Raw genomic sequence first — 11,780 nt, forward strand, 5'->3', positions numbered from 1 at the left:
GTCCTGCTGGTCTGCGGCTGGATGTCACCCCGCCTGAAGGCACAGAGATCAGAGAGACCTGCTGGAGTTGCTGTGTCTGCACCTGGAGGGGCTGGGTTTTACCCTGAGGCCAATGTGTGTGTGCGTGTGTGAGTGGGGTCATTGGATGGTCTTATAAACTGAAAATGACGGAGGCCATGAAGGCTGGAAAAGAGGTCACCAGGTGAAGGTGATGGTGGCATCATCCCTCCTGGAGGTCCTACCACCCCCTTTCAGGTAAAGGCAACCTCACAGACCCCACCTGGTTACCAGGCTAGCGGCTGGTTTTCCAGGCTGAGGGGGCACAGGGGTATGAGGCCCTGTTGTTATGGAACACAAACACAGGTTCTTTTACATGCTGCACATGAGGGCAAATAACCAAATGCCAGGCTTGTGGCAAGGAAAGAGGTTTATCATTGAAAGGCAGCAGACGAGGAGATGGGAGTTAAAACTCAAATCCACCTCCTTGAAGTGAAAAACGTAGGGGTTTTTATCTGGGGTTTCAGGTAGGGGAAGGGGAGCACGTGGCCTTGCCAGCTGGTGTCTTCAGATTGTGTTTGATCTCGAAGATTGAATCTCCTTTTTCCATAACCATCAGGACTTTTCTGGTTAGTTTCCATCTTCAGCCAGCATTTGGCCTGTGAGGCTAAATCTCTTTTTCCTTCTTGAAGTCTGGACCTTGACTTCCTTTCTTATTCATGTACTGAGGAGGGACAGAAAGACCTGGTTAGTTTTAAACAACAGTGATCATGCTGACTATGCACAGTTACAGTTAGCAAAGATTATTTCAAGTTTTTTTTCTCTTCTTCTAGCCCAGGGAAGATTGTACCCATTCATTCTTCATTTCACTGTGAAATAAGAAGAAATATATGTTGGTCTCGGCCTGTGGTTCCTCACACAGAGCTCCTAAAACCCCTGTAAATTCCTGAGCCATGGGGGGCAGGGAGCATCTTTTGTTCTAATATTTGGTCTTTGCCCCCAGACTTGACACAGAGCAGGACCTAAATCCCTTGGAATTTCCTGGGTGACAGGAGTGTTTTTGTTCTAATCAGGTGACTCTGAGTGGGCATCTGGGTGGGGGCTGGTCACCAGAAAGATCAAGACTTGATTAGAAACTTGGAACTTTCAGCCCATCCTCCGGGGAGGGGAGAGGGGATGGCGATTGAGTTGATGATGGATCATGCCTACGTGATGAAGCCTCCATAAAAGTCCTTGAACACCGGGATTCAGAGAGCATCAGGGTTGGTGGACACAGGAGCTGTTGGGAGGGTGGGGCTCCCAGAGAGGGCAGGGGCTCCCCTCCCTCCCCCACACCTTCCCTGTGCCTCTCTCCCTGCTAGCTGTTCCTGAGTTGTATCCTTCACAATAAACCAGTAACCTAGTAAGTAAACTGTTTTCCTGGGGTCTGTGAGCCCTTCTAGCAAATTATGAAACCCAAGGAAGGGGTCATGGGAACCACTGATCTGTAGCCAAGTTGACAGAAGTTTGTGGGTAACTTGGGGATCCACTGTCGCAATTCTCATCTGAAGTGGGGGCAGTCTGGTGGGACTGAGCCCTTAACCTGTGGGGTCTGCGATAACTCCTCTCAGTGTCCAAATTGAATGAACTCAGAGGAACCCAGTCGGTGTGCAGAGAGCACTGGACAAATGCGTGGTGTGGGGATCCCGCACGTCTGGTGTGAAAGTGCTGCTGTGTGCCCTCAGGGGGAGGGGAAGGAACAGAGCTGTCCTTCCCTTTCCAGCCCTGAGGGCGAGGGGGCCACAGCAGAGCACCCCGGGGTCTGGAGATGGCTCAGGCCTGGCAGCCCTGGGGAAGGGCCAGGTGGGAGCCAGTCGGGGCAGGGAGGGCCCAGGGCTGGCGGCACTGGAGCTGGGTCTCAAAGGACCCAGAATCCTGGGATTCACAGCCAGGTTCTGGAAATGAGTCAGGCACACAGGAGGCACTAAATAAATGTGTGTTCAATGAATTTTTTTTGCACAAAAGTTGACTGTTCACACCCAAAATGTCAAACGTGTATAGCATGTTGTCTCATGAGATTCCTGTCCCCAGGAAGGTGGGGCCTCCCCTGTCCGCCGGGGTCTGGGAGAGGATTCCTGTCAATAGTTTATGGTTCCTGTTCATTTCCTCTGCGAGAGACGAGGGGTCAGGAGGGCCCAGAGCTGATGACGGGAGGAGGGTGAGGGTGGCCAGCTGGGAGGGGCCCCACTACCCTCTCCCGACCTGAACCCCACCTTCCCCAAACCATTCCCCGGCTCCCTCTTACTCACGAGCACCCCCCACCTCCCCGCCCCCAGCCAGCCCAGGACCTCCCCAGCTGCTAATCCCAGGCTTGCGCTGACCTTATTCAAGAAGTAGATGGTGACCCCGGTGCAGAAGCCAATGATCACAAATGCAGCGAAGACTGGGGGCAGCTTGCACAGAATGAGGCCCCCAGCCACCACTAATGCCGCGGGCCCTGTGAGCACCACTTGTACAGGTATTTCACCATCCTATATGGGAGAAGAATGGGGTGGGGTGACCTCAGTGACCTAGGCCAACCGCATAGGACAGAGATGGTGAGCGGACTGTGGGGCTCAGGGTCCCAGGCTGACGGGGGTCAGGAACCAGAGAAAAGACAGGGACCCTAGAGATGGCCCCGTCCACCAAGCTCAGTGGGAAGAAGAGGCTGTAAGGTAGATGCACTGACCAGCTGGTGGCCTCAGCATGGTCCCCTGCTCCCTTGGAGCCCTGCCTCCCCACAGGTCGTGGGGATGGCCCCCTCCACCCCCCAGGCTGGCAGGAGGAAGCAGGTGGTCATGGGGAGGCACCTACTGCGGGACTGGCCGGTGGCAGTGCTCACAGGGTGAGCCGGGTGCTGCAGAGGGGCCTCCAGGCTCTGTAGTTGGGGTCCCTCTGACTCTCCCAGCATGGCTCTGGCCAGGCCTGGGACCCCTGCAGGGGATGGGAGTTGAGGGGTCCCTCAGGTCCCCTGAGAACTCCTGGACCATAGCTAGGTGCACCCCATCCCAGGTACATTGGGGTCTCAGCCCAGGCGGAAGCAGTGGGCCCCCCTTAGCCCCCTGGGGCCTTCAGTCGTCCTGGGTGCACCGGGTCAGCGAGGGAAATGACCAGGGTCCTGTTCCTGTCCCAGGAGCTGGTGGCTGGGCGGGGCCAGGCCTGGCTGACTGTGAGGGGGAACTCTTGTTTCTCACCACGGTGAAGCAGACTCTGGGCATCTCTCCTGCCGTCATCTTCTCAAGGTGACGAACTCACCCCTGTGGGGAGGACACCGTTATCTTCCTTCCCACACACATTGATTCCCCCGGGGCCCCCAGGATACCTTCCCCAAAGGCCAAGGCCAGGTCCCAGCCTCACAGGGACCCCACCTGGAGGGCTTTACCTGGACAAGAGACCGGAGTGCTGATTGTCCCAGACCCTCCATGGCTGCCCAGGCCCGTTCTCCCTGGGGGGCTGTGGAGGCCCCAGGCCCGCAATCAGCCTCGGGCTCCAGAGTCCCCTCAGCAGGCCTGGGGAAGAGCTCACATCCCCCTCGAAACTCTGGGCTGGGGGCCCATTACCTCCCGGGCTCCCCAGCCCTGCCAAGACCACCTTCCCCAGCCACAGTCCCCCTCGCTGCCCTCAGGCCAGAACACACCAGGGACCATTCCACAGGCTGCTCTCTATCTGCCCCACATCCTTGCTCTGCCCCAGCCCAGAGGGGAGGCCCCTGCAGAAGGCTGGAGCCCAGAGGAGGGCAGTCAGCCTGCCCTGCCCTGCCCCACTTGCCCAGTAACTGTCCTGCCCCTGTCCTCACCCCTTTCAGGCTACAGCTCTGGCTGGACTCCTCCCAGGGCCCCTTCCAGCCTATGGATGGTGACCACTTCCCCTGGGGTCAGCCGTCATGGCTTCCTGTCTCCTGACCCACCTCAGGAGACTGTCCTCTGAGGGAGCTCCTGTGGCTGCCAGCCCAGCCCCTCCCCTCTGCCCCTCCTCCTGTCCATCTCCTCAGCCCCTCCTGCTGCCCTCCATACCTCACAGCCCCAGGCTTGGCCCCTGGGTCCCTCTCCTCTGTTCCTTGGGACATCTGGGGATGCCCACCAGCAGCCCCCTGCTCCCCCTGCCCTATCCATCAGGCAATTTCGTCTGGCTGCTCAGAGTCCTGACACCCCTCCCTCACCTCACTGCTCCCAGCAGGACTCATGGGTCCTGAGAACCTGCCGTGGGACAAGCCTGGAGCCGACCTGAGGGAGCTGGTCATCCAGCAGGTGACAGTAGGGTGGGGGCTGGGCTACCCCAAGGTTCACTGGGTGCAGAGGAAGGAGCAGCTAAGCCCTGGACCCGCTGACACTCCCTGCCCAACCTCCCCTCCTCCCCTCAGCCAATTCAAAGGCACACGTTCTAAGGCCTGGATATCCTGGTTGACCCTGGCCCTCACCTTGTCCCCTGTTGCCCCTTCTAGGATTCCGTCATGCAAAACTTTTCCCTGCTCCACCTAGGCCTCCCTTGGCTGAGGACCCCTCTCCAGCCTCAACCTTGTCCCCGCAGAGACCCCGTTCGTTCTCTGAGGCTAAGCAGGCTGCCCCATCCCTGATAACGGACCACCTGTGAGACCCCCACATCTTGGTGGAGCAGCTGTCCCACCCTGGTCCCCCTGCCACTCACCTAGCAAAGGAGGCAGGCTCTCTCCTCCCTGGTCCCTCAGGCTCTGGCGGGATCAGAACGGGAAATGGACTTGGGAGTGGTGTTTCCGGGTCCTCCCTTCTGTGTGCCTACAATGGCTTATTAGAAGAGCAGTAGTTTCCCTGAAACCACGTGACAGTTTTCTGAGATTATCACGGGTCTTTTAACTGAATTTTATTCCTTTTTCACCTGCTCGGAAATAAAAGTAGTTAAAATGTACCCAGTTTGTGAGATGTCTAAGGACTCCACCTGAGGTGAGGGACAGAGGAAGAGGACTAGCACCTGGGCAGGTTCCCATGTGGCTGTAGAGAAGGAAGGAAGGGAAAGCCCCAGACAGAGGGGCAGTGCCTGCAGGTGCCAGACAGTGGGGCCAAAGACTCCATAATTCTGAGCCATTGGAAGAGGACCCTGAGCTCGCTGTGTAAACACAGCTTCAGGTCCAGCCCTGTGTCCAATCCCTGGTCCACAGTCTGCAGCCCCCACCCCGTAATCACTATAATCCTTGGAGCCATCACTTTTGGCAGAAGACCCTTCCCCTGGGAGCTCAGATCCGGGAACCTTCAGTCCTGGGAGACTTCTTGGAGGAGGTGACACTTGGGCCTGGGAGGGCAGTGACTGAGGGGCATCCTGGGGAGGGCTGGCAGGAGGGGGCGTGAGGCCTCCTGGGGACAGGTCCTGCAGGGGGAGGGCCAGGAGGGTCCAGGGCCCCTGACACATTCCGATCAACCTCACCATCGCCCCCCACCCACCCCATTCCCCATCTGCCATCGCTGTATCCCTGCATCTACCTACTTCCCCACCTTTGTTGAGAATGCAGCCTGCCTGACACGTGTGCCTTGAGAACCAGGAGAGTACGAGTTCCTCTCTGAATGCACGGTTGTTGCAGTTTATTTAACTAATATCCTGTAGATGGACATTTAGGTTTTTCCCAGTTTTTCCTATTATGAAGCTGTGTCAACACTCTGCTTGCATGAATGTCTGTGGTGGACCGTCAGCCCACACGGCGCTCTGCAGCCCCTCCAGCAAGCCCTCCCACTGCGGCTCCGGCCATTCCTTGGCTGTGGCCGCATCTCTCTCATCTCTGCCTCCATCTTCCCGTGGCCTTTTCCCTCGTGTCTCTGTGTCTCCTCTTCTTCTAAGGACACCAGTCGTTGGACTTAGGACCCACTCTAAATTCACGATGATTTCATTTGGAGATCCTTACCTAATTACATCTGCAAAGCCCTTTATTCCAAATAAGCTCACAATCTGAGGTTCTGGGTGACATGAAGTTTTAGGGGGCCACTATTCAACCCACTACACTGTAGGATACAAAAATGTTTCAAAGGAAATTTTGAAAATCATTCTAGAGGCCCCCTGAAGACTGGAGGGGAAGCCCAGAGGCCAGGAGCCTGGAGAGGAGGCTGTTACTGGAGTCCAGGCCCGGGTGTGGGCAGCAGCAGTGGCTGGGAGGACAGAGCGCAGCGTGAGGGAGGGGCTTGGAGGCCCAGCTGGTAAGACTCCAGGGCTAACCGGATGCAGAAGCTGAGGGTGAGGGTGCTGCCGGCTTTCTGGCTTGGATGATGGTGCTACTGATCCGGAGGGGACTGACAGGAGCACCTTCGGGAGGAAGGTATCTGCTGGAGTGCTGGTCCCAAAACCAGCCCCTGTGCACACAGGGCAAGGAAAGACCGAGGAAAGAGGCAGAGCGCTCCAGATGGGCAGATGGCAGTTTCACAAGCAGGGGAACTGACTTATGAGGCTTGTCTTGAGCGGCCACAAGACGAGCAGATCTCCACACCGCCCGCCAAATCTTGGGAGTTTATATAGAGGCCTTAACGCGGTTCAGTCACGCACAGCGTCCAGAGGGTCTCAGCAGCACATTGCTCTCTCAAGGCTGCGTCCTTGAAGACGGCTCCCACTGTGGGAACGGCGGGGACAGCATACATTCCAAGCACAGGGGAGGGGTGAGGAGCCTCTGACTGCCCAGGTCCAGTTCTCGGTCAAGCGGCAGTCACCTCTTCTCCATGACCTCCTCCAACATAGAGCCACCAGACAACTCTCCACAAGCCGCTGGTACCGCCTCCAAGAGTGACCATGATGTGCTCTCTGGAGGAGGAGCCCTAAGACTAAGGCATCCAGTGGGACAGGTGTTCGTGGTTTCCTATTAATGCCAAGCATAATTTCCTAATTGTTACACACGTCTAACTGCTCCACTTTGCAGATGGAGAATCAAAACCTGGCATATACCATTCAGAATGTATGGTTTTATACCCTTGCTTAGTTTAACCAGATTGTAAACTTCTATAAGGGAAAAATATAGCTTACACTCAACCTCTCTCATGAGAGGTGAAATGCAAATTAAAACTACACTGAGATTAACCAGACTTCATTAAAATTAAAACTTTGTGCATGAAAAAATACTATCAGAAAAGTGAAGAAACAACCCACAGAATGGGAGAAAATAGTCAGAAATCATATAGCTGATAAGGAATTAATATCCAGAATGTTCAAAGAACTCTTACAACACAACAACAAACAAACCCAATTAAAAAATGGACAAAGGATTTGAATGGACGTTTTTCCAAAGAAGATCCACAAATGCACATTAAGCACAAGACAAGAGGCTCAGTGTCATGAGCAAAATGCAGATCAAAACCACAACGAGATCCCACTTCACACCCACTAAGGTAGCTACAATCAAAAAGACAGACAACGACAAGTGTTGGGGAGGATGTGGAGAACTGGAACCCTCTCACACTGCTGGGGGGACGTGAAATGGTGCAGCCCCTGTGAACAGCAGTCTGTAGTTTCTCAGAAAGTTACACATAGAATTACCATATGACCTAGCATTCCACTCACAGGTATACACCCAAGAGAAATGAAAACATACATCCACACAAAACCTGTACACCAACGTTCACAGCATCACTATTCACAATAGCCACAATGTGGGAAGAACTCAAATGTCCATCAATTGATGAGTGGATAAGCAAAACTGGTATATACATTCAATGGAATATTATTCAGCCATGAAAAAGAACAAAATTCGGATACATGCTACAACATGGATTAAACCTTTAAAACATTATGCTAAGTGCAATATGCCAGACATGAAAGGACAAATATTGCATGATTCCATTCATATGAAGTATGTCGAACAGGCAACATCATAGAGACTGATAACAGAATAGATGTTACCAGGGACTGTAGAGAGGGGAGAATGAGGAATTACTGTTTAATGGGTACAGAGTTTCAGTTTGGGGGATGAAAAAGTTCTGGAATTGGATAGTGGTGATGGCTGCACAACACTGTGAATGTACTTAATGCCACTGTACACTTAAAAATAGTTAAAATGGTAAATTTATGTTAAGTACATTTCATTACAAAATACTACACTGAAATAACATTGCTCGCCATAACTCAGCAGGTTAGCAAAAACTGAAAAGTATAGCAACCCACTCTGTTGGCAAGGCTGGGAAAGCAGGTCCTCTCACATTTTGCTAGTGGGAATGCAAATTGGTGTAAGTCTTACTGAGAGGAGCCTGCCATTACTAGCAGGACTACGTGTCTTTACCTTTTGCCCCAGCAATCCCACTTCTAGGAGTTTACCTTGAAGATACACCCCCAACAATATGAAAATACACATGCTCTAGGTTACTCACAGCAGCATGGTTTGTAATTACAAAATATGAGAAACAACTTAGACGCTCACACATAAAAGAGTGGCTGAATACAAGTCCACGGACACATCTCTGTGCGCTGCTGTGGAGCGATTTCCAGGATACGTAGCGAAGTGAGAAAAGGAAAGTGGGAAAGAGTGATTATAGTGTGCTCCTGTGTGAAAAAAGGAGGGCAATTAAGAAAATGTACATTTGCCTCCTCCCTTGAGCAACAAGACACCTCGGAAGAAAAAGCAGAGAGGGTGAGGCTGATACCAGAAGGTAGAGGGCAGGAGTCGCACAGAGAGGAGAGAGGGAGCGGAGGGGTAGACACCGCTCTGAATACACCTTCTCTTACAGACCTGCCTTTTGGAATCCTGTAACTGTTTCACATATTTGAAAAAAGTAACTAAAATCTCAAGGATGGGAGGAAAAAAATCCTAAAGTTTAACACAAACACAAACAAATGAACCAAAGCATATTTCAAATGAATAACACACATAACATAACACAAATAACATAAACACACTCAAGGGTGAGAAAAAAATAAAACCAACTACCTCAAGCAACTTTTGAATATAGCATTTAGAGCATATGCCCTCAGGCTAAAGACAAAAACCTCTAAACAAATATTGACCTATAACAGGTAGGCTTTTTTCTTTTTTGCAGATGCATGGATGAACAATTCTGAAGCTACTTTTTGGAATTCTAGGATGGAGCACATAAATGAATATACTGAGGAAATGGAAGCCAAGTTCCTCATGGTTGGAGGATGGCGTTACAAATAAAGAGAGGGGAAAGGATAGAATGAACCCTGTACCCTTAGATTCGAATTGGAGATATAACTCATGGATGTATATATCTCATCCATTTCCCAGCTCTATCGTCCAAGAAGGCCTATAAGTAATGATGTTACAGTGACTATAAGTCTACCCACTACCCAGATCTTGGTTTCTAAATACATTTGCTCTAGATCCTTTTTTTTTTTTAATAATTTTATTTATTTTTTTCCCCCCAAAGCACCAGTAGATAGTTGTATGTCATAGCTGCACATCCTTCTAGTTGCTGTATGTGGGACACAGCCTCAGCATGGCCGGAGAAGCAGTGCGTCGGTGCACAACCCGGAATCCGAACCCGGGCCGCCAGCATCAGAGCCTGGGCACTTAACCGCTAAGCCACGGGGCCCGCCCACTAGATCCTTTTTTTTTTTTTTTTTTTTTTTGTGAGGAGATCAGCCCTGTGTTAACATCCGCCAATCCTCCTCTTTTTTTGCCGAGGAAGACGGCCCTGGGCTAACATCTGTGCCCATCTTCCTCCACTTTATATGGGACGCCGCCACAGCATGGCTTGCCAAAGCAGTGTGTCAGTGCGCGCCCGGGATCCGAACCAGTGAACCCCGGGCCGCCGCAGCGGAGCGCGCGCACCCAACCTCTTGCGCCACCGGGCCGGCCCCTAGATCCTTTTTTTAACTATTAAGGGTAGACTAGAAATTTTACAACAGAGAAACCTGGTCGACCCCATCTTTACCAAAGTCAACTTGGTAGAAACGGAACTATTGGGCAGCATACATCTCTTCACAATATGCACAGAGAACACAGCATCACCTCCATGGTCTTCCTGCCAAAAGTGAATAACCTGAATCTAAACACGACGAAACATCAGATAAACCCAAATTGAGGGACACTGTACAAAATAAATGGCCTGTAACCTTCAGAAATGGCAATGTCATGAATTACAAAGAATTAGGAACTGTTCTAGATTGAGTCTAAAAAAGACATGATAAGAATGCAACGCATGATTTTGAATTTTCTTTTCCTATAAAGGATATTATCAGAACTGATGACATCTCAAAAGGGTCTGTAGATCACAGTACTGTTTCAATGCTACTTTCCTGATTTTGAAAGCTGCTGTGGCAATGTGAGGAAATTCATTGTTCTCCCCATAGAAAAAGGAGAATAACACCTACCCCACGGAGTTGCCGCGAGCATTAAATGCGCTGACTCACCTACAGAATTTAGCACAAAATATTCAGTAGACATAGGGAAGAATATCAGTGGGAATTAGGTTACAGGAAGAGGCCTCAGTGGTGGCGGTGGGTTTTAAGAAACCAGCACCCCACACCCTGACCCTCAGAAATAGCAGGTCCGGCCCAGAAAGACCGAGGCTTTGCCATAAGAGTCTCCAGAGGTGCGTCCAGCTCCTGGAAGGGGTACCCAAAGGTGCCCCAGTTCACGGAGGCAAGACGGGAACCATCCCCTGGGCAGTGCAGGCTCAAGTTTCTGCTCCTCCACAGAACGGCGGGTCCCCGCTTCTAGCCCCTGAAGTGAGTTCATCCTCCCGCGGGCAGGTGAAGAAAACTTTGTCATATCAAATACAGCCCCTCAACCTCACACGGACCACAGATCGCCACGTGTCCCCCGTGTGCGGGGTCCTGTGGACAGTGCGCGCCCTCCAGACACAGGCGGCTGAGCCAGTCCACGTCGGCCGGCCAGGGGGGGCATCAGGCCAAGACTCGGGCCTGAGCAGCCCAGCTTCTTCCAGCTCTGCTCTCAGGGAGACAGGCTGGTTCTCGGGCTCCACAAAACGCACTTAAAAACACTAACAGGGGACATTCTGCAGGGGGAGTGAAAAATTCAAGGGTGTTTGTAATGTATTCCTCCCGCCACGGGTAACACGTCCCAGATTCTGCAGGAGGAAATCGCGTCGCTGCCGGGCCGCCTTACCCGGAGGTCATAGAAAATTATCCCCCAGGGCAGCCGCCCGGTCAGCACCGTCCGCGTGGAAGCTGCAACCACCACGGCAGGCTGGCTCGGCCTTTGCCTCAGGCCCTGGGCCTGAAGCTGGGATCTGAGGTTCCGGGGGTGCCCGCTGGCTGGGGTCTGAGGGGCCTTCTCCGGGTGCGGAAGGCCGAGGGCGGCGCGGCCGCGGGCTCGCCCCGTGGAGGCCCGCGGTCACACGGAAGCAGTAGCTCCCCTGTTCGCGGGCCATCGCCTCCCAACATGGGAAGACAAAATGGCGGCCGCGCCCCGGGGTAAGGGGGGGGTGGTGGCCGCAGCTACATACGGGTTCCGTGCCACGCTAGAACTACAACTCCCAGAATGGTTTGGGTCGAAGGCGGGAGGCTCATGTGCGCTCTGGCGTCACTCGATGTGGCGCGAGGCTCTGTGTCCTCTCCCCCCAGCGGAAACCCTCCGGAATACGTTGTCTACTCTGGTCCACTACCCAGCCCTTCCTCGCACTGGCCGACGGGACTTGTAGTTCTTCGTCAACGAAGTTGAACCTCCTTCCCTCCTTAAGAAACTACACTTCCCGGTGTAGCCTCGGCGCCTGCGCACAAGACCACGGGGCGTACTACGGTTCCCGGCGGGCCCTGCGATGCGCGCGGCTGCGTGCTGACGCGCTTAGTTGGTCGTGCTGACGTGCAGCGCTGCTCAGGCGGGGTGCGAGTGGCGCAGTCGGAGC

The 11,780-nt window shown here is 53.1% G+C and overlaps 1 long non-coding RNA gene across 2 annotated transcripts; it reads right to left on the bottom strand.

Moving 5' to 3' along the window:
* Window positions 1–376: 376 nt before the first annotated feature.
* Window positions 377–11,744, bottom strand: LOC131422755 (uncharacterized). 2 transcript variants are annotated; one of them, XR_009224140.1, is made up of 5 exons: window positions 11,042–11,744; window positions 4,660–4,866; window positions 3,210–3,272; window positions 2,358–2,507; window positions 377–721 (listed from the first exon to the last, which is right to left on the bottom strand). It is a non-coding gene; the product is annotated as an uncharacterized LOC131422755 (long non-coding RNA). The 2 variants fall into 2 exon arrangements; XR_009224141.1 differs by having other exon boundaries at window positions 379–721; window positions 4,660–4,799.
* Window positions 11,745–11,780: the final 36 nt, after the last annotated feature.

This window comes from Diceros bicornis, chromosome 26 (genome assembly GCF_020826845.1).
Source record: "Diceros bicornis minor isolate mBicDic1 chromosome 26, mDicBic1.mat.cur, whole genome shotgun sequence".
In the NCBI taxonomy this organism is placed as follows: Eukaryota; Metazoa; Chordata; class Mammalia; order Perissodactyla; family Rhinocerotidae; genus Diceros; species Diceros bicornis.